Below are 21,151 nucleotides of genomic sequence, written 5' to 3'. Positions count from 1 at the left end.
TATGAATTAAGATCATGGGTTCGTCTTTTGAAGGTGTTGCACAGGTTTCCTTTGGAGGATGAGTCTTAACTTGTCCTTTTGGTGGGACTCCCAATTTGTTCTGTTATTTTAAAGCCTTTCTTTAAATTTGGTTCTGCTTTCTGGGGCAGGGGTGACAGATTTTCTACCGTGGGTTAGCTTTTAATTTCTTTCATGCTTTTCTGAAATTGTATTCCAAGTCATTTTAATTTTTCAGCATACTGTTTCTGAATGGGCTCTACTTCAGTTATTTCAGTCTGCTCCTCTCTGATGTAGCAGTGAGGTGTAAAATCTTATCTTTTAATGCCAGCAATGTAGACAGCCCCGATCTTCCAAATCTTCCTTCTCATTTATGTGGGTGGCTTCCTATTTATTGGAATAAAACAAAACAGATATTTGTTGCTCTTTCACTGCAACTTGTCCCAGAAATTCTCAGAGAGACACAAACTGCTCTTAAATGCTCATCCTTTAGCTGAGAAGAATTTTTATAGATCTCCTTGTGAAGGTCCCTCTAATTCTCTCCGAGCCATAGTGCTTGCAAACAATTACATCTTCCCAGGCAGCTTTTTCTGGAACAATCTACAGCAGCTTCCGGGTAGGTTCATCTCTCAGAGAGGTAAGATCATGACAGTTCAGTCTCTCCTGCCCCAGCTTGCCAGGCATTACACTCCCAGACCAGGGAGAGTTTTAAAACTGGAGTTTTATAAAAACTAGTATTAAACAAACAAACAAACACAGCTTGCACAAACCCTCATTGCTATTCAGTCCTTTCAAATCACACATACAATTCTGCTGCCCCCAGAGCTGTCCTCTTTGACCTCTTCTGTAGATTTTCAGCCCTTAAAGGGACACTGGCATCCAGATGCTTCTTCATTTGTGCATCAAGTATCATCAAAAATATTTTCCTATGTTTCACATGTAAAGACTTTTAGGAGCCGTTATTGTAAGCAGCAATCTGATAATAGCTGAAGGGCTTGTAAAGACCTCAAAGGGATCAATCAGTTACCATAAAAATCCCATCAACCATATTCCATATAAAAACAAAAGAAACAACATACCAGTGTCAACCATCCCTTTTGCTTCAGCAGCAAGAGATGCTATTCAAGTAGATCTCACACAGGCTGTGTGGAAGGGGGAAGTACCGTACTTCCTGCACAGCATTGTGTCCTCTTTTACAACCCAGCAGATGCCCCACTATGAGGGCTCCAGAGGGATCTGATTTGTAGAGAGGGGACATGGTCGTCTTGCACCCAGAGACGGCAGATACCTACTCCGGTATCTGTGCCTAAGCTAATATTTATTTGAAGGAACATTCAACCTAGAGTCCTCTCCTGTACTCATTTCAGAGGAAGAGGGTTTCTGCAGGCTTGAAGTCACTGACTGAGGGAAGAGAGGCTGGAGGAACAGTGCGCAGAAGCCAGCCTTTTGCAGACTAGGGCTCACAGGCCTCCAATGCCAAAATCCACAGGATTTGGAGCTTTACCCGCTACTTCGTTTGAAGCTAACTGTGTTCCCTCCCCACTGTGTATATGTGTGCTAGCCGAGAGGAAATGGAGAGGAGCATGGATGAGAGTATCATGTATACTGTCTATTTAGGAGGAACGTTGCTTCCTTTCAGGGCCAGCTCAAGGATTTTTGACGCCCCAAGCAAAAAAATGTTTGGCTGCCCCCGCTTTTTTTCATGCCCCTCCGCCCCCGGCTCCGCCCCAACTCCACCCCTTCCCAACCCGTTCCCCAAATCCCCAGCCCCGCCTCCTCCCCCGGGCGTGCCGCATTTCCCCCCCCACATTCCTTCCTGCGGCTCCCCCCCCCCCCCCCCCCCCGCAACCCTCCGCCCTAGCTCACCTTCACTCCGCCTGCTCCCCTGAACATGCCGCCACTCCACTTCTCCCGCCTCCCTCTCAGGCGAGGGAGAGGCAGCGCGTTCAGGGGAGTAGGTGGAGTGGAGGTGAGCGGGGGTGGGAGCGCAGGAAGTAAGAGGAGGGGGGTAGAGGAACCGCTCCCTGCCCCAGCTCGCCTCCGCTCCACCGCCACCGCCTTCTCCAAGTGCACCGCTGCTCGGCTTCTCCCTCCCTCCCAGGCTTGCTGCAGCGAGGGGGGAGAAGCCGAGCGGCGGTGGCGCGCTCAGGGGAGCAGGCGGAAGCGGAGCGGAGGTGAGCTGGGGTGGCAGGGGCACATTTCTAGGGGCAGCATGGCTGGCGCCGGAATGCCGCCCCAAGCACCTGCTCGTTTTGCTGGTGCCTACAGCCGGCTCTGCTTCCTTTAGCTTAAGAACAAGATCTGTAAAACAACTCCACAGGGTCAACTGCCTGGAATTTACTGGCCCATTTATGCCTTTTCTGTCAGTATTTCCAGAGGACATGTTTGGCCCATAGATAATGAAGAGAAATCATTCAGACTGAAACATTCTGGGTCAAATCCTGCTCAGACTGAAGTTAATGGGAGAACTGCCACTGACTTCAGTAAGAGCAATGTCAGGTCCTCTGTGAATTTAAACACGTTGCCAAGGTAAGTTGTTTCCCTACAATTTCTGTGCTCATCTTGGACATGCTGAGTAAATATTTTAATATTTGAGCAAACCTTCAAACAACAGAAACAATCAGAATTTGATAATAATATGATGCAACATGCTCTTAGGGTAATATGCAAATATCGGTTCATAGCATTCCTATTTGCTCAGCAGCTTCCCTATTAAAAATGATTATGTGAACTCCCTACATGGGTAAGCACACCATGATACCCATCAGGATTATTTCATCATGTGAGCCTTACCTCTTTCAATGCATTGCAATTCACAATGTATTTGAATTTGACTAAGCACTGAAATCACAAATGGAGCAAGAGACTTTAATTTGCACCTTAGATGGATTCCTCAAATTTCCTCTTATCATTCCCACCATTTTTAGCTGACCCCATGTCTGAGAATGCCAATCTAAGGCCCTGTAGTTAGGCAGCTCTCTCTCCTTTACCACTTCAAATACTATTTGCACTGCTTACATGTAGGAAAGAAGGATGGAGAATAGCATTGCAGAGGATTGGAGTCAGGAAGTGGGGGTCAGATTTTGAGCTGCATCAGAGTAGTACTCAGTGCAGTTCAGCATGAGGAAGGGCAAGCTTTTTCACACCTCAGAGGCCTTAGGATTCTGGGGGTAGCATGAACTGGCCCACCATAAATTAAAGCAGTCCTGTCTTACACTTTGCTACTCACATGCCAAGGGGCTGTTCTGGCAGGCAGGAATACTTGGAATACAGAGTCACTCAAGCTACCCTTCTTCTTCCCCAGCTGTGCTAGACAATAGGAAGGGGGTGACTGAGAGCTCCTGTGCTGGCTCTGTGCCACACGGGGATTCCCATTACGCAAAGGGAATTCCCAGGTGGCAGTTTTGTGCACAGTTGGAGACAATGGGTCACACAGTAGTCCATATGACTTCTTATCCTGACTGTCAGCAAGGTTGAAACTCTTTGTCCATCTGAAATGGAGCTGCAAGCTACACATTGTTCAAAATGGTTGAGTTACATCAAATGTTTGAGGTATGACTTGCAGTTTTAACCCAATGCAACAACATTGCCCAGAAAAATTATAATTTTTCTGCTCTTCCAATAGAATTCATGCCTCTCCCGAATGTCCTCTCTGCCAACAGCGATGAATGTGCCTCAGAACCAGGGACTATGGCCATAACCAGTGAAAAACATCTTCCCTATACCCACTGTGAACATGACCATTTCAGACCTGCACTGTTTTGTATTCACTCCACTGTGTGAACTCATTTCCACATTCTGTCATTGCAGCAGATTTTACTGACTCCCAGCAGTTGAACAAATAAAATAAAATACTTAAACAGCAACAGATTTTATCGCTAGCTAGACCTCTTCTCACAGGCACCAGCTTCCAATTTTCCCCAGGGGTGCTCAACCCCGCTCAACCCCAAGCTCCACCCCCACTCCACCTCTTCCCCCACGCTACCATACCAAACCCGCCTCTTCCCACCCTACCCCTGCCCCACCTCTTTCCACCCAGTTCCACCCCCTCCCCCAAGTGTGCCCTGTCCCTGCTCCTCCCCTCAGCGCCTCCTGCATGCCATGGAACAGCTGATTGTGGAGGGCAGGAGGCGCTAGGAGGGAGTGGGAGGAGTTGATCAGCAGGGCTGCCAGTGGGCAGGAGGGCTGGGGGGGTGCTAAGCACCCACTAATTTTTTTCTGTGGGTGCAGCCCTGGAGCACCCATGGAGTTGAAGCATATGCCTCTTCTGAGGGGAAAACAACTGCAGAGTCAGGTCTTCTTTGAGGTCTAAATCAATTAATCAGAAAGTCTACCAGAACTGCACCTAAGGCCATACCTACACTATAGATTTCTGCCAGCATACCGATGTCAGTCAGAAGTGTGATTTCTGTGCTGGCAGAAGCCCCTCATGTGGATACACATATACCTGCAAAACTGCACTTTACCAGTATAGCTTGTTTCCCTCCAAGGGATGGGGAAGAAGGAGGAAGAGGAAGAGGAGGAGGAGGAGGAATAAGCTATGCCAGTAAAGCACAGTTTTGCTAGTGTAAGCTGAGTCCACACTGGGAGTACTTTGCCAGTACAGAGTACTAGTTCCTAAACTGGTAAAGTACTCCTAGTGTAGACATGGCCTCAGTTATGAAGGCTTCAGCAGTGATAGATGTCTGCATCTGAGCTCCTTCTCACACGGTGAGATCGGAGTTCAAGAGAATTCTAACAAATTGGTAATTTCAAGTCCTGTTTTTCATTGCCACTTGCCAATTTAAAAGCCTAGATGTTTCTTGAGCGAATTTTAAAACGAAGTTTACCCTGGTTACTGGGAGTCTCTATTTATTTTTGGCCTGTCATTGCTGTACACCTAGCAAAATGCCTCCTCTGCCATTGGATAACATTGATCTCCTTCCCTAGTGCACTTTTCTTGGTGTCAGATTTTTCCCCTAGAAGCTTGTACACAGTTTCCATTAATTGTAATGAGAGTTTCCATGCATGGAACAAAGGTAGAATGTGACATAGAGAATGAGGTTTTATATGACAGCAAAGTTTTTAGAACTAATTTTGAAGAAGTTACTGCAACTGGAAAAGGAGAAGTTTAATTTTGGCTGACTTGGGTCTTGCCTGAGATAAGAATTAGCAATACCTAGACATCAGGAACCAGCTTGGATTAGCTGGGTTTCAATATGCACTCTGGAATAATTACTGTGTAACTGGTAATTGTTTTGGATTGTTATTAAAGCTTTCAGCTGAATGTTACTTGTTTGTTTTATGGATTAGTGTGTTTTGTTTAATTGGTGTAAAGAATTACTGTTGTGGTGTTATCAGCTACTGCTGCTGCTTGCTTAAAAATTCTCTAAACGATATTTGTGATTTGAACAAACTCTCCCATACAAGTAAATCTACATACAAAAATGTCACTATTAAAGCCAGCCCAAGATAGTCTACACATGCATGTTATGTTTGATATTCAGGCCATCAATGGCTCTTGTCTCCAGACACAACTTTGCAAGAGAACTTGCAGTGGAGAATGTGTGTGTGCCGTTTCTTTAAATCAATAGTAGAACGCTGGGTAAAAGGAGGGCTAGGGAAGTTTCAAGGCAGACACTCTACTGTAAAGCAGAAGGAGAGAACCAGTAACTTTAGGAACTATACTGTTTTCCTTATTGTGACCTTTTCTGAGTTCTTTCCCATTATCACATGAGAAAGCTGTCATGCACCAGTTACCTTCTAAAAGGGTGGAAGGGAGTGAAACAAAATATTTTGAAAGTAAGTTTTGCTACCTTGATACCCTCTCTTAAAGGGACATGATCAATTAGAAATCTAATCAAGTACAAACAATGAGTTCAATGTGATTTCAGGCCCCTCTTGCTAGTGTTTGGTTACAATCACATTTCCATTTAAAAAATAAAAACCTCTTCCCTGCTGATGTGTGAAATACCAACACAAACAAAATGGGTTACTGACTATACAGTATAGTGAAAGCAACTACAACGCAAATGAGTGAAATTCACTCTGTGATGTTAACCCCATGTTTTTCATAGAAATATTGTTGTGATATGAATATGGCATACTAAGATATGTTTCATGCAAGATGGGTCATGTGAGATATCACTGGAAAGGTTATAATTTGCTGAATGTGATTATCCAATTTGTATACATGTATCATTTCTGTATCTGAGGTTAGGAATATTGTCTATGTTACAATTACAACTGTGCTTGCGTGTACTTGGGAAATGCCCACCAGACAGTAAACAATCAGCCTTAATGGGCCATTAGGAAAAGACAATGAATCTTCAAAGATGTGGATCTCCCTTCTTCCCTGGAGTACCTTCCTGTGGACATTGCAAATAAACCTTGTTTCATGGTTGCTTTGACACTGCAAAGTCAGGTGATAAAGTCACCTAGTACAAAATACCAGCTTGGACACTGCTGGTACTTTTCCACTGGAAACAAAGGCTTCCCACCTTATGTAAATTCTATTTAAGGCTGGGAAGGAAGGTATTCAGGGGTCTCCATTTGCTTCCCCACCCGAGAAGGAAGACTGCTGAAAGCTTCTGAAGAAACCAAGGAACTAAGCTAGGGGAAGGCAAGGGATGAGTCCGGGCTGAGAACAGGGATCTAACCTATAAAGAGACATAACTGGAACTCTGAGCTGCAGAAACTCTACGACCTGCCTAAACAACATTTAGGGTGAGAAATTACTATGTGTAATCTTTTTTTAGTGTATTAAGCTTAGTTTGCGTGTTTTGTTTTATTAGCTCAGTAATCCGCTTTGTTCTGTTTGCTATCCCTTATAATCACTTAATATTTACCTTTTGTAGTTAATAAACTTATTTCTTGTTTATAACGTAACCCACTTTGTGCAATTCATATCGAGGGGGGTGGCGGGCAAGAAGCTGTGCATATCTCTCTCCACATTGAGGGAGAGGGCAAATTTTTATGAGCTTGCATTGTGCAGATCTTTCTATACAGCGCAAGACATTATTATTTTGCGTTTACTTCCCAAAGGGAGTACTGTGTGAATCCCTGAGCTGATTCCTTCCAGACAGAGATGATCTCAGTGTCTCTGTGCCCATTTGCAGCTGAGCGTGTCCCTGTGTGTGTGCTGGAGAAAGCCTGAGGGCCTGGCACAGCTAGGACATCGTGAGGAAACCCAGGGCGGAACCAGTATGACCCCAGCACAACAGGTGGAATCCCAGAGAGGGGGTTCAATCCATCATACTCCAGTCAAAACAAGAGGTTACAATAAGTACTCCTACCAGACCATGCAGAACTGTATATTGCCCAACATGTCCCACTTACATACACAGGTGCTGAGTGATGGCTTTTCCATTTGTAGTTTCTGAATGTTTATTTTTATATTTCTAGTCAAATTGAAAAGCTGTCTGCTAGAATAATTCTGCTAAAATAAGGAACTAAACTGACATGAACAGAGCAGAGGAGGAAAGCAGCAGTGTGCTTTAGGAGGCTCCAAAAATGTGCAACTAACAAAGCTGTTGTTGATTCCAAAAAATCCTGGTAGACTTTGGTGAGAAATGTAAAAGACACGGTGCTGTTTGTCTCTGGCAAATCTATCACTAAAACATGACAGTCTATTTTCAGTAGACATAACTTTTTCATAAAATGCCTTCTTTATAGAATCAGGGCTAACCCCACATTTGCTGTACAATCTGTTCCAGATGATATCCAGCTAGCTCCTGTCAGAAGTGTCCCTTTGCCCCTTCCATGCACATTGGTTTTGATTTAAAAAAAAAATGACAGAGTGCTACCAAGAAATAGCAATACCAACACAGAATTCTTGAATTTATAACTGCTGTAGGCACCAATTCAAAGCATTTAAGCACTCGCTGAATTCATCTTTTTTCAGGAACGCACTTTACCGCATGTTTAACTTTAAGCATATACTCAAGTCCCACTCAATTTAAGAACATGCCTAAAGTTAAGCACATGCTTAAGTGCTCTGCTGAATGAGTGCCTTTTAATATTCGCAAATCACAACACAAAAGTTGCACATAAAAATGATTTGTACAGTTACTGCTGAACAATACGATAAACAAATGGTGAGTGGATCCTGAGCTGCTCCTGCAGAGTGGTGAACTCTACTGACATCTCATCACTTACAGACCTAACAGACTCTGTGTGTGTGTGTCTGTGTGTGTGTGTGTAAAGGAACTCCTTATTGGCCACACCGCCCAGTCTTTTGGACATCCAAGCATCATTCCCATTTCAACAGCAAACTAGCACCATTCTCTGTGTGGCTAAAGGACAGAGCTATGTGGTTTACAGCATAGGGGTAGCACAGTGCCAGTATTTGCAAATCTAACATTTTAGGGCCAACCTATGGCTGTGTCTGGACAGATGAACAAAGGAGAAGAAGGTATGAGAAGTCCTATTTTGTAGCACCCCATTTCAGAGAACAATCTCAGCCCTCATGCTTCCTATGTGCAAGGATTAAAAGAGCTCAGAGTTTGTGGTGGCAGCATATGGATAGGAATCATACCATATGCCCTGTTAAAGTGACTAACTTTTACATTAGGCTACCATCATGTTTTCCTGCATTGTGCCATTTTCTGTCAACGTATCTTCCCCCTAAGTGCCCTTGGTATGCAAGGGTGGAGTGGCTCAGCTGCTGCACATAACTCTTTCATTTATTCCAGGCTACAGTGCATTTCAGATATGCAGCCACCAGGAGTCCAAGCAAATCAGAGCGGACCATCTTCTCAATCACCATCTTCTCAATCACCATTTCAATCAACTCTGGCAAGCACCAGCATATGTTGCAAGCATTTTCATCCCATTTCAAACCTGGCTCACCCTCTAATAGCTCAATTAAGGACCAGAAAAGCCATTAAAAGTCAATAATCACATAAAATACCAGCATGGACTTCAACAGCACCCTCCAGCAGGCAGCCAATTTACTATACTTTGGATTGCTCACAGTTTGTAACACAGTGAGAGCATGGAGGCTAGAGGGAGAAAGACATACATAATACAAGCTTGCAATGCAAATAGAAAAATCATATTGCCTTCAGAATCATGTCCACATCTCTGCATTTGCTTACAGAGCATGAGCACCAGAATGGCTATGACAGAAATGCAAAAAAGTAAGTGTGGTCCTCTTATGTGACACATCTGTGGTGACCATGTGACAGGACTACCATAATTCACTGCAGCCACCAGTGTACAATTCTTTCTTTCTTTCTTTTGAGCTACTTTGTTGTTGCTTCTGTATAGATGCTCATTTTCAAATTTGCAGTCAATAACAAAGGTTCAAATATGGTTTTCAAAATGCAACCAACAACTCTGATAATTCCTTGCTCTTTGTTGTAATTTCATTCATTGATCAATCCATTTACATAGTCTTGCCTTATCTTTCTGAAGGCTGATTGTAGCATGGTTTCTGAGGGCAGACTGTAGCATGATTTCTGACCTTCTCCTATTGAATATAATGTAGTTCTCTCTTTTTGTGGTTAAATGAACATACCTAAAGAATATCACGTTCGGTTGCTGGCCTTAGAGGGGTTTTGATACATAACCATTTTATGTATACAAAGACAGACTTAACTTTTAAGATATCAGTGAAACCTAACTAAGCATTTTTGAATATTTGTTTTTGCCTGAGTCTTCTGCAGAGCTTCATTCAAACAAGGAAACCTGTTTTTCACTGCCCACCACTTTGCATTGGCCGAGTTGAAACTGACTACCAACCATAACTTTAAGTATGCTGCCAAGAGAAATTAATAAGCTAGAAAATTAAAATGTAGTCAAACTTCATGATAAATGGTTTGAAGTAATAAATTTATTGACTGAGAACAAAGTTATTATGAGTTTCACTTCTGTCAACTGTAATGTGAATATGTGTTTTCCATAAGTAACTCTTGCAAAGATTTGCATATAAGTATTCAGGCCCCAATTCAGCAAAGTAGTTAAACATGTGCCTACCTTAAAATATGTGAGTGGCCCCATTGAAATGAAAGGTATCACACCATACTTAACTGGGGCTTCAATGTATGCACAAGGCCTTTCAGTTTTTTTCTGAGCTATTATAACAATCAGTGCAGACAACAGCTCCACCAACAGATGGTGCTGTATCTTTATCTTAGTGTGAAGTTGCGATCTTGTATGTTATGATATTTCTGAGTTGACCTGGAGGGTTAGCGGGAAGTTCAGTTCGCCTGTGTGTGCTAGAATTGGTACTTGAAGTGTTCCAATAAATCCTTGTGATTCTATCAGCAAATATTACAACTGGTGGCAGTGGCTGCCAGATGGTAAAAGCACTTTTGCCTGAGACAAAATTTACTGGTTATGTAGATGACACTGGAATCTGTGAGTACTTGCCAGACTTCAAGCTGTTGCTCTCTGTGAGGAGTGGACTGATGAGAAAGCAGCACAGGTCTTTGCAGTGTTCTTGGATGACAAAGCATTTTACCAGTAACATCCCAGTGCAGATCATGGTTCTTACAGACTGTTACATAAACACTTATACAACTGCTATGAGGTGGGGGCTGCTCTTTTTGTAACACCAAAAGAAATGGAAGCCATGAGGCAGAAGGGACCTTAGTTATTTGTGTGCATTACAGTGACTGACTGATGGGGATTTCCCTGCACCACCCTGGCTGGGAGATGTCTTTATGAAGCAGAACCTACTCTGCTGAATCTGGAACTGATAATTAGGGTGCTACCATATTCATGGTCCATTTTGGTCAATTTCAGGTCATAAGATTTTAAAAATTGTAAATTTCATGATTTCAAATATTTAAATCTGAAATTTCACTATGTTGTAATTGTAGGGGTCCTGATCCAAAAAGGAGTTCTGGGATGAGATCTCAAGGTTATTGTAGGGGGGGTTGCGTGCTGCTACCCTTACTTCTGCGCTGCTGCTGGCAGTGGCCCTGCCCTCAGAGCTGGGCGGCCAGAGAGTGGCAGCTGCTGGCCAGGAGCCCAACTCCTCAGGCAGAGCCTCCGCCAGCCGCAGTGCAGAAGTAAGGGTGGTATGGTATTGTATTGCCACCCTAACTTCTGCACTGCTGCTGGCAGGGCGTTACCTTCAGAGCTGGGCGCCTGGCCAACAACTGCTGCTCTCCAGCCACCCAGCTCTGAAGGCAGTGCAGAAGTAAGGGTAGCAATACCGTGACCCCCCCCCACAATAACCTTGCGACACCCCCTGCAACTCCCTTTTGGGTCAGGACCCCCAATTTGAGAAACGCTGGTCTCCCCCACGAAATCTGTATAGTATAGAATAAAAGCACACAGAAGACCATATTTCACAGGGGGAGACTAGATTTCATGGTCCATGACACAATTTTAATGGCCATGAATTTGGTAGGGCCCTACTGATAATAGAGAGGGGGCCTTTGCCCAGTGGTAAGCTATGAGTCTTAAAGTTAAATGACAGTTTCTAACCATCAGAGAAGTGAAGTTCTGGAACAGCCTTCCAAGGGGAGTGGTGGGAGCAAATTCAAACTAACTTATTTCAAGACTGAGCTTGATAACTAGGGCTGTCAAGTGATTAAAAAACATTAGTCGCGATTAATCAGTGTTGATTGCACTGGATAAAAAGACAGTTATATGTATCTATTGCAAGGCTAAGTTCCAAGACCATCAAAGTACTTCAAGTCTGCAGTACAACTACACACTAAACATGCTTTTGCCTCCAGTTCTTGAGCTCCAGATAACCCACCAACAGCACATGAATCCCACAAGTCCTGACATAGTACAATTACAGAGTTTCAGGATCACTATAAGTCCATGGATCAAAGTACAACAGCTTAACTAATGCTATTGCATAGTGGATAGCTATGGACTGCAGACCACTCAACATTATAAATGACAGAGGGCTAAGAGATGCTATTCAAATTTCATCTTCCAATCAGTTATACACCTTCCTCTCCTGAGGAACCATTGCATCACAAATACATGACCTATATCACAACGACAAGACTACAAAGTGGAGCTTCTCAAAAATGCACTAGCTGTTGCTTTGACTGGTGATCACTGGACATCCTTGAGCAACCACAGGACTTAAGAACTGCATTCCAGAAGGTGGACGAACATATGAGCCGGAAATGAGCAGGTTAGGTACAAGATACCAGGAAAATGAAAAATGATGGCCCATACAGGAAGGAGAGAAGGCTTGGTATACAACTGGAAAATTCAGCCTAGAAAAAATCCCGAACTTACTCATTTTTTGATGGGACCTTACACTGTAATTAAAAAAATAACTAAACAACCTATCCTTGCTGATACACAAAGCAAGTGCTTGATTTTTTGTAGTGCACTGAGAACTGCATGGATTCACTGAAAGAAAGCGGATGGCAAACACTGAGGATGCTCAACAAACATCCCAGAGAAATGCAGAGGAGGATTTAGAGGTACCCTGGCAGGTGACTTGTAATGGGAGACTGACTGTGGAGGAGGAATCACCAGTCTGTCCTCAGGACCTCAACACACTTCAGTCTTCAGAGATAGTCTGTCCATAATGAACATGTCTAACCAAGAGGACATGAATCCTGCACTCAATGATGATCTAGATCCAACTACAAGTGATGTCTTATGACTCGGGCACGCAGAACCCACAGAGAAACCAGCATGCATGAAACACTATCTGGATCCCTAGGAGTTATTGTTATAAGCTCTTATTTAATCAGAGGGAGAAGCTGTAATGCAGTGCAGATAACACCTCCACCAATAGATGGTGCTGTATCTTTATGTTAGTGTTAATTTGGCTCTTGTACGTTATGATGTTGTTGTTGTGTCTGATCTGGAGGGTTTAGTAGAAAGTTAGGTCTTCCCTGTGTGTGCTGGAGTTAGTATTTGTGGTATTACAATAAAACTCTATAATTTTATAAGTGACTATTACACTCTCCATAGCTGAATCACTTGACTGGGCCTATTCCAGAACAAAACATGACTTATGACCATACGAGGTAAAGGAATTTTAAAGCAAGGTGGGATTCTTTGTGTGGTCAATTGCATATTAAATACCCAGAGTGCTCTGTGGTGTTCAAGGTACTGTGTAGCAATTTAAATCAAACTGTTATGACTTAATAGTGAGGTACATAACCTATGGGTTTTTACTGATCACATCTGTAATGTATGAGTATTCACACAGGCTCCTGGGTGCAAAATAATGTTATATTCAGCAATATCCTGGGGGAACAGCATCACACCATTAGGTTAAAAAATTAAAACCCGAATAAGATGTTGGGAGCTTCTTAGAATCATAGAATATTAGGGTTGGAAGAGACTTCAGGAGGTCATCTAGTCCAATCCCCTGCTCAAAGCAGGACCAACACCCACTAAATCATCCCAGCCAGGGCTTTATCAAGCCAGGCCTTAAAAACCTTCTTCTTACAGCCAAACCATAAACAAACATACAAATGCTTTATACATACATATGAACACTATATTATTTTGTGTTTCGTGGTTTGTCTTGTTTGCACACCTAATTATGCTATTAGTCATCTTAATATTTTCATTACTCTTCCTAATGCACATTGGATTGCAATCATGTAACTTGCATAGCTCCTGCAGGAGAAATGTGGTTTATGTGACTACAATCTCAGTGTAACTGTTTAATAAAGTTGAAAAGATACCAATATAAAATTAATGAAAGAATTTTTCATGGCGGGAACATTACATTTTCACTTGTAGTGGGGATTTAGCACTTATTTCACCATTATTACAGTATTGTAAAAACTAATATGCAGCTGCTCTTTCTCAGATTTGCAGGAGACTCCAGATTACTACCCTTACTAAAGACAGTTATATGTAGAAAATAAATATCTATTTGATAATGTGCCAGTTCTATTTCCTGACAGTTCGTGTTTCAGTCAGTGTAATGAAACCTCTCCTCACATTCTGAAGGGAAAGGATTCAGGAAGACTTTAGATCATTTCTGTTCAAAGAGAATCCTTCTGAACTCTATGATTCCAACTAACTGCAAACCATCAACTTTCTAAACAGAGCCAGGCTGCATCATCTACATACCTGGCATCCAGTGGCGGATTAGCCACTGGGCTGACAGGGCCTGTGCCGATAGGCCCTGGCCAACTGGGGGTCCCAGAAGAAATCTGCTGCTGGGCAGTGGGAGCCCTGACGCCAGTAGCAGCACTGGGTGGGGAAGCCCCCAAGCCCTGACCCTGCTCCCCAGAAGAAGCGCCAGGCAGGTGGGGCAGGGGAAGCCCCAGCATCCCGACCGCATCCCTGGCAGAAGCCACGAGGTGCATGGGAAGTCCCCGCATCTGACCCTGCACTCCGGCAGAAGTGCCGGCTGGGCAGGGCGGGAGACATCCCAGCACCCCGACCCTGGTCCCCTACAGAAGTGTGCGGGTGGCGGGGGAAGCCCCAGCACCCGGACGCCTGCTGTGGCCCTGAGACTGGAGGAGCCCTTACTACCTGCTGCGGCCTCAGTGCTGGGGGAGCTCTCACTCCCCACTGTGGCCTGGGACCATGGCAGGAGGACAGCGCTTCTCTGGTCTCGGGACCGCAGTGTGGGGATGGGACAGAAAGGAGCAAATGGGTTGCGGGGCTGCAGTGGGAAGTGGAATGGGTGGGGAAATCTGAGCAGAACGGGGCAAGCCCCAGGGAAGGGGAAGAAAGGGGTGGGGCCATAGGCAGAACAGGCAGAACGGGGCGGGACCTCAGGTGGAAGGGGTTGGGAGGGGCCCCCCGTTTACTCTGGCCCAGGGCCCTAGGAAACCTTAATCTGCCTCTGCCAGCATCATAAGAGTAATACATATCTACCCTGGTGCTTTCAATCACACAAAAAGTCAAAACTACAGAGTGCTGCAGTGAATTCCAAGGCTGGCTTTGCTATGGTGATTGCTCCTTCTAAAGGGCACGGCAATCTATTCTCACAGCAATAACAAAAAAGCCAGAAGGATCTTAGTAGGAAAATAATACTTTCAATTCTTCAGAAATACATCAGGCAAACATGTTTTGCATTTCTTCCATAGTTCCTATTATGATCTGCTGGATCTAAGAAACATTTTATGACCGTGCAACATTGTCTCTGCTATCCAAAATTTCATTTCTTGCACAATCCAGGAAAGGCCATGACAGTTTTGTAAACTGAGGATCCTTTTTATTGTTTTTTCCCTTAGGAGATGTCTACAGAGTGCAGCTGGGAGCATGTTTCTCAGTGTGAGTAGACGGACATGTACTAGCTCTGCTCAACCTAGCATGCTAAACATAGCAGTGCAGCTAGGTGCAGCACGCTCTGCAGCTGGGGCTAGCCACCTGAGTACAATCCCACTCAAAGCCCCTGGGTACATACTAGCTGGCCAGCCCGAGATGCTACCCATGCTACCCCCAACGACACTGCTATTTTTGCTCCAGAAGAGGTAATGCACGTCTGTCTACCCATGCTGGGAAGCAGCCCTGTCTTGGAGGAATTCCTCTCCTCCCCCTTGGCATGAAAATGTAATTCAGTCTCCATTCTGCTTGGCCTCTACAACCCCTGACTCTTCCATCTCAATCACTCTACGCATCCCAGCCTGTGCCCAATTTGTGCCACTTCTTTCTACATAACACCTCTAAAATACGTCCTTTTCTCTCTGTCCATATATCTACAGCTCCCATCCCGGCTGCCTTCTTCTCCCACCTTGATTACTGTAACCGCCACCTCCCTGGCCACCTCAATACCCACACCTACCACTTTACATTCATAAAAATGTATTTACTCTGATCATCTTCCTTGCCCATTGCTCTGATCACACTTTGAATCCTTCCACTAGTTCCCTTCTCCACCACATCACGCTCAACCTTTTTGTCCTTGTGTTAAAAGTAGGCTTGGCAGAATTCAATTTTTTAAAATAATTTCAACATATGATATTCATGTTTATTTTTAAGCATTCTTTCAATATTTTAGATTTAAAATGTTCACAATTTGAGGGAAATTATGGGGTGAGGTCAGACAATTATTTAATGGCAGCAGATGTTGAAATTCAAAAAGTTAAAAGCTTTATAACCATTAAAACATAATTTGTCAACATCACATGTCAAAATATACAAAGTAAAGAGCCTTAATACAAACTCTAATAGGTTCTCAAGCAGCACGTTTTTTTAACTTTGCCTATCTGTAAACCGCAATTATTATTGACGGAAGTATTTTTAGTTGTGTATGTATTTGGTGAAATTGCTGTTTACCGACATGTACTGATAAAAATCTAACCCTTCCAAGCCTACTTAAAAGGCCTTGCAATACATAAATAGAATATACCACTTTAAATGTCCTTTTTTGCTAGATCCTTTAGCTTTCTGTTAGAGAGCAATGACTGCTTTAGCAGTCTTTGTTCTCTCCTCATCCTGCACTTCAGCCAATTTTTGTGTTCTGCACAAGTAGCTTTAAGACAATATCTGTTTTCTCTTAGGAATGCACAACCTCCATCTCCTCCAATGACTGCAAAATCTACAAGATAGGCAAATCAATCATACTGCTTTAGCTTCTCCCACACACACCCTCCAAAAATAAAAAGTTTCCTTTCATTAAGTACAATAATTGGCTTTGTCACAGATACTGCTATCTGTGCTTCTGTCTCCATTCCCTCACCCCCCACTCCAGGGTTTAGCTCATTAAGATATCCTCAGACACTAAATATTGTGCCTAAAAGCCCCACTTCATGGCCAGGTAATATTGCTTTGTAACTACAACTGCTGTTGTGCAGCATTTGATTCAGATAATTGTAGAACCAAGCCTTCACCACAAATTCAAACTGAACCAGTTTTAGGGATTAAAATAGTTTAGTTAACCTCTCCCTCCACACTAAGCACAATTTTTTTTTTCATTTTTAGACTCCTCTGCCATTACTGGAAGCAGGAAATACAAGAAACCTCACAGGGAAGTCTATTCTCAAGTTGTTTCCAGCTCTGTTCCCTACTTCCACCACAAACTGCAGAAACTAGAATAATTCCTCTAAGCACCTTTGCAACTGAACCAAAACTATGTACCTTTGAAGTTCACCCATCACTAAATTCAGTTCTTTCTCTTGTTCCAGCTATTAGGATGAGTAACATTTATGTTGGTATCACCCTCTCTCAGGTGTATATCTGACTTTCTTATTTTATTTACTGTGTTAAGGTCAGTTGATGCGGCTGGAGAAGAATTCCAAAGAGATGTTAGAAGATTTAAACGACTATAGAAAAAAATATTCCTACAAGCAACTTTGCAGAGGTTTTACTTATTTCAGCACCATTTCTATGGATCCATCCAAGCAATAACACATGATTTCTCACCCATTCCATACTTACATTGACCTAATAGCTTTTCATACAGTTATTATGTGACTTCTTCCAGCCTTGCACACTGTATTTAATGACTTGCAGGTGTATTTGATGGATTAGAGTGATTTTTTAAACTTTGCTTTTATACATATAATTCTCGTTGGTACTGTATTTACAATCTGTGCACCTTTGAGTTACTAATCACATCAATTTATTACAATGTTATGGCCCAATCCAACACGTATTGGGGCCCAATCGCGTAAAAATATAAAAAATGACTTTACTGAAATTATTAATGCAATTAAATTATAAATAAAATAAAATAAAATTACCCACTCATATGAGTGTTTACATGATAGGCCCCTTAGGAGATGTCACAATACAACAACACTAATACTCTGTAATTTATGATAAAATATAAAGGTTTCTCTGAACAAAAGAAATTTGTTCTTCTGAAATTTACAGAAAAAAAAAAGAAAAGAACCTGAAAATAAAGATTGATAAGAAATATTTCTACACACCCTCCCCCTCCCCACTCTCTGCCTGGACATTGTGGGTATTTTTCTTGATTTAATCTAGGGGGTTGGTTGGTTGGTTTTTCGTGCCCTAAAATTCTTCCTCATTAAATCAGGCCTGCATGGAAGGGTCCTCAGTGCACTTCAATAGTTTGTGACTCTTATCCCTGTCCTAGAAGAGAAGGCCCTACTTGGGACACATACTCCAGATGATCAGACAATATTCTGAAGGTCTTAACTTTGTTTTAAATCCTTCAAACCTCTGTCCTTCTTCAGTGTGCTACAATTCTTCCTTGCTGTACAAGACCAATGTCAATGTTATTCTGAAACTTGCATGAAAGAGATGCTTGAGTATCTACCAAACATATTTCCTTAAAGCTAACCTAAGAAACAAGAGACCAAGTTACCGTCAAATTCTAATTGGAATTTTTCCTCTGATTTTTATCCAGTGGGTTTTGGATTACTCCCTTAATTCACCAGTGGGCAAGATCATTGGGGGTGGGGAGAGGGGGAAGTCCTTTGTCATGCCTGACAAGTACAATCAAATATCTGCGCAAGAAAAGAGACAGTGAGGTTAAACTAAATGTGTAGCCAACCCGATTCAACAGATATGTTGTCTTGCTTCAGATTTTCTTCTTTGAGAAATTAACGTTTTTATATCTGAATGGAAGAGAATCCCTCAGGCACTAGAGAAATTAACTATTGTTCATTTTTATTAAGTTATAAAAAGAAAATTAAAGGTTCTTTGCAGCTAATTCAAGATACTACAGACATGCTGTAAAGCAGAAGGTCCCTTGAGCTATTTCTTTGTCCAAGAGATCATTGGCTCGGTGTACTATTTTTCTTCACAGCGTGGCACATGTGTGACAAATGTGGAAATGTTGGTTATGATTCCTATGCTCACTTTAGTTTCCCTCTGTGATTTGTATTGCTATACACTGAGCATGAAGGGAAGGGACGAGGTGTTTGATGCACAAAGCAGCTCGACTGGAAACCAAAGTCATTAACAAACTGAAGAGAGCATATACATGTGACTGGAGGGTTTGGAAGAGAAAATGGAATTCCCAATGGCCAGCACATTCACACCTACTGACGAACAGCCAAGAGGAGATTCCCCACCCCACCCCCCCAACCCATCTGTAGGGAAGCAGAGTACAGGCCCCGAGCCACACAAATAAAGGGAAAGATGTTAGGTGGCTCTGGAAAGAGCCAAGCTCACAGAGACACAGGGCTCTCAACTAGGTGTAAGGGTTTATCTACACTTACAGTGCTGCAGTGGAGCAGCTGCACCGTAACATTTAGTGAAGACACTACCTAGGCCAACAGGCGATTTTCTCCCATCAGCATAGGTACTTCACCTCCCCAAGAAGTGGTAGCTATGTCGGTGGGAGAAGCCCTCCTATCAACATAACACTGTCTACACGGGGAGTTAGGTCTGTATAACGACATTGCTCAGGGATGTGGAAAATCCTGAGTGATGTAGTTATACTGTAATATACCGGTAGTGTAGACCAAGCTTAAGACAAAGGACCAGAGCCAGTGGAAGGAAGCAGAGATGGTTCCTACAGCAGCATGACTCAAGGGAGCCCTGGCTTTAGCCAGAATAGACTACCTCTTAGTCATTGCTTCTCTATGATAACCTAACAGCTTTCCGGTGCTGTATGCCTGGTGACTAATAAACTGTTACCTTTTTTAAAAGGCTGCCTCCTGTTACTGCAGATATTTACTCAGAACATTGTGACCTGAAGCCTCCCATGGGAGTCTGGCTTGTTTGGACTTGGTGCAAGGAGCCAGCACAGTTGTCACCAGTCCAGGTTTTCCCAGAATTGTCCCTTTTTTGAGGTAGCTGTCCTGGGAAATCTATAGGAGTGCTCAGTACACACTGCCAGTCATCCAGTTTTGTGGACTCAGGATCATCCCAGATGTCCTGTTTTTTGTACCTAAGAGGTGGAAACCCTAGTAGCCACAGAGAGACTAAGATTCTGCTGGCACTCGAAAACCCAGTTTTGGAGTCATGAAGACCACGGGCCTGTCCCTGTGGAACTGTGTGGATCCTTAGAGTCTGGCACACTAAAGTGTTCCTCCCAAGGAACTGGTTACAGGCTGGGGCATAGACCAGAACCTGTGACCCATGACAGCACAGACCTCAGATCCCTATTAATACTTCTTGTCTAAACAATAATGCTGTCTCTCCCTCACAACAGAGCCATTGGAAGTATAAAATCACTGCAGAAAGTGATAATTATCTAGCAGTTCTGTTATATTTTTTATGATGACTCAAAATCTACTCCCCAAACACCCCTCTCCCACCTGCCACACACGTTTCTGCTATAACATCAGACGGTTGTAATGTCCCTTAGAGATCCTGTAAAAATTGCAAGCAATGGGAGAGTGTTTTCAAACTTTATAGGTACAATGAGACTAAAAGGCAGTATAAAATGAGAGTAAGAATATAGCAACATAGAAATCTAGGACTGGAAGGGACCTTTAGATGTCATCTAGTCCAGCCCCCCTATGCTGAGACCAGAAAAAGTAAACCTAAACCCTACAGGTGTTTGTCTAACCTGTTCTTAAAACCTCCAGTGACGGATTCCACAACCTCTTTTGGAAGCTTATTCCAGTGCTTTACTATCCTTATAGTTGGAAACTGTTTCCTGCTATCTAACCTAAATCTCCCTTGCTGCAGATTAAGCCTATTATTTCTTATCCCACCTTCACTGTATATGAGGAACAATTCATCACCATCTTCTTTAACCTATTTGAAGACTGTTCTCAGATCTTTCCTCAGTCTTCTTTTTTCAGGACTAAACATGTCCAGTTTTTTAACCTTTCCTCATAGATCAGGTTTTCTAAACCTTTTTACATTTTCATTGATCTCCTCTGGACTCTCTCTAATTTGTCCACATCTTTCTTGAAGTGTGGTGCCTAGTACTCCAGCTGACACCTCACTTGTGCCAAGCAGAGCAGGACAATTACCTCATGTCTTACAATTAACACTCCTATTAATACACTCCAGAATTATATTATCCTCCTTTACAACTGCATCACATTGTTGATTCATATTCAATTTGTGACCCACTATAACCCCCAGATCCTTTTCAGCAGCATGGCGGATTAGCCAGTTATTCCCCATTTTGTAGTGCATTTGATTATTTCTTCCTAAGCATAGTACTTTGTACTTGTCTTTATTGAATTTCATTATGCTGATTTCAGCCCACTTCTCCAATTTGTCACGGTCATTTTGAATTTGAATCCTGTCCTCCAACATACTTGCAACTCCTCCTATTTGGTGTCATCTGCAAATTTTATAAGCAAATTCCCTACTCCATTATCCAAGTAATTAATGAAAATATAAAATAGCACCAATCCAAGGACCGAGCCCTGCAGGATCCCACTAGATA

General features: G+C 42.9%; 1 protein-coding gene across 1 annotated transcript in view; it reads right to left on the bottom strand.

Moving 5' to 3' along the window:
* Positions 1-21,151, bottom strand: part of SLC35F1 (solute carrier family 35 member F1) — a 384,606-nt gene that overhangs the window by 205,165 nt on the left and 158,290 nt on the right. The gene's annotated exons all lie outside the window — the stretch shown is intronic.

The sequence above is a fragment of the Chelonia mydas genome, chromosome 3 (assembly GCF_015237465.2).
Source record: "Chelonia mydas isolate rCheMyd1 chromosome 3, rCheMyd1.pri.v2, whole genome shotgun sequence".
NCBI classification, from domain to species: domain Eukaryota; kingdom Metazoa; phylum Chordata; order Testudines; family Cheloniidae; genus Chelonia; species Chelonia mydas.
Note: the sequence above shows the minus strand (reverse complement) of the source record. Positions and strands in the feature narration are given on the sequence as shown.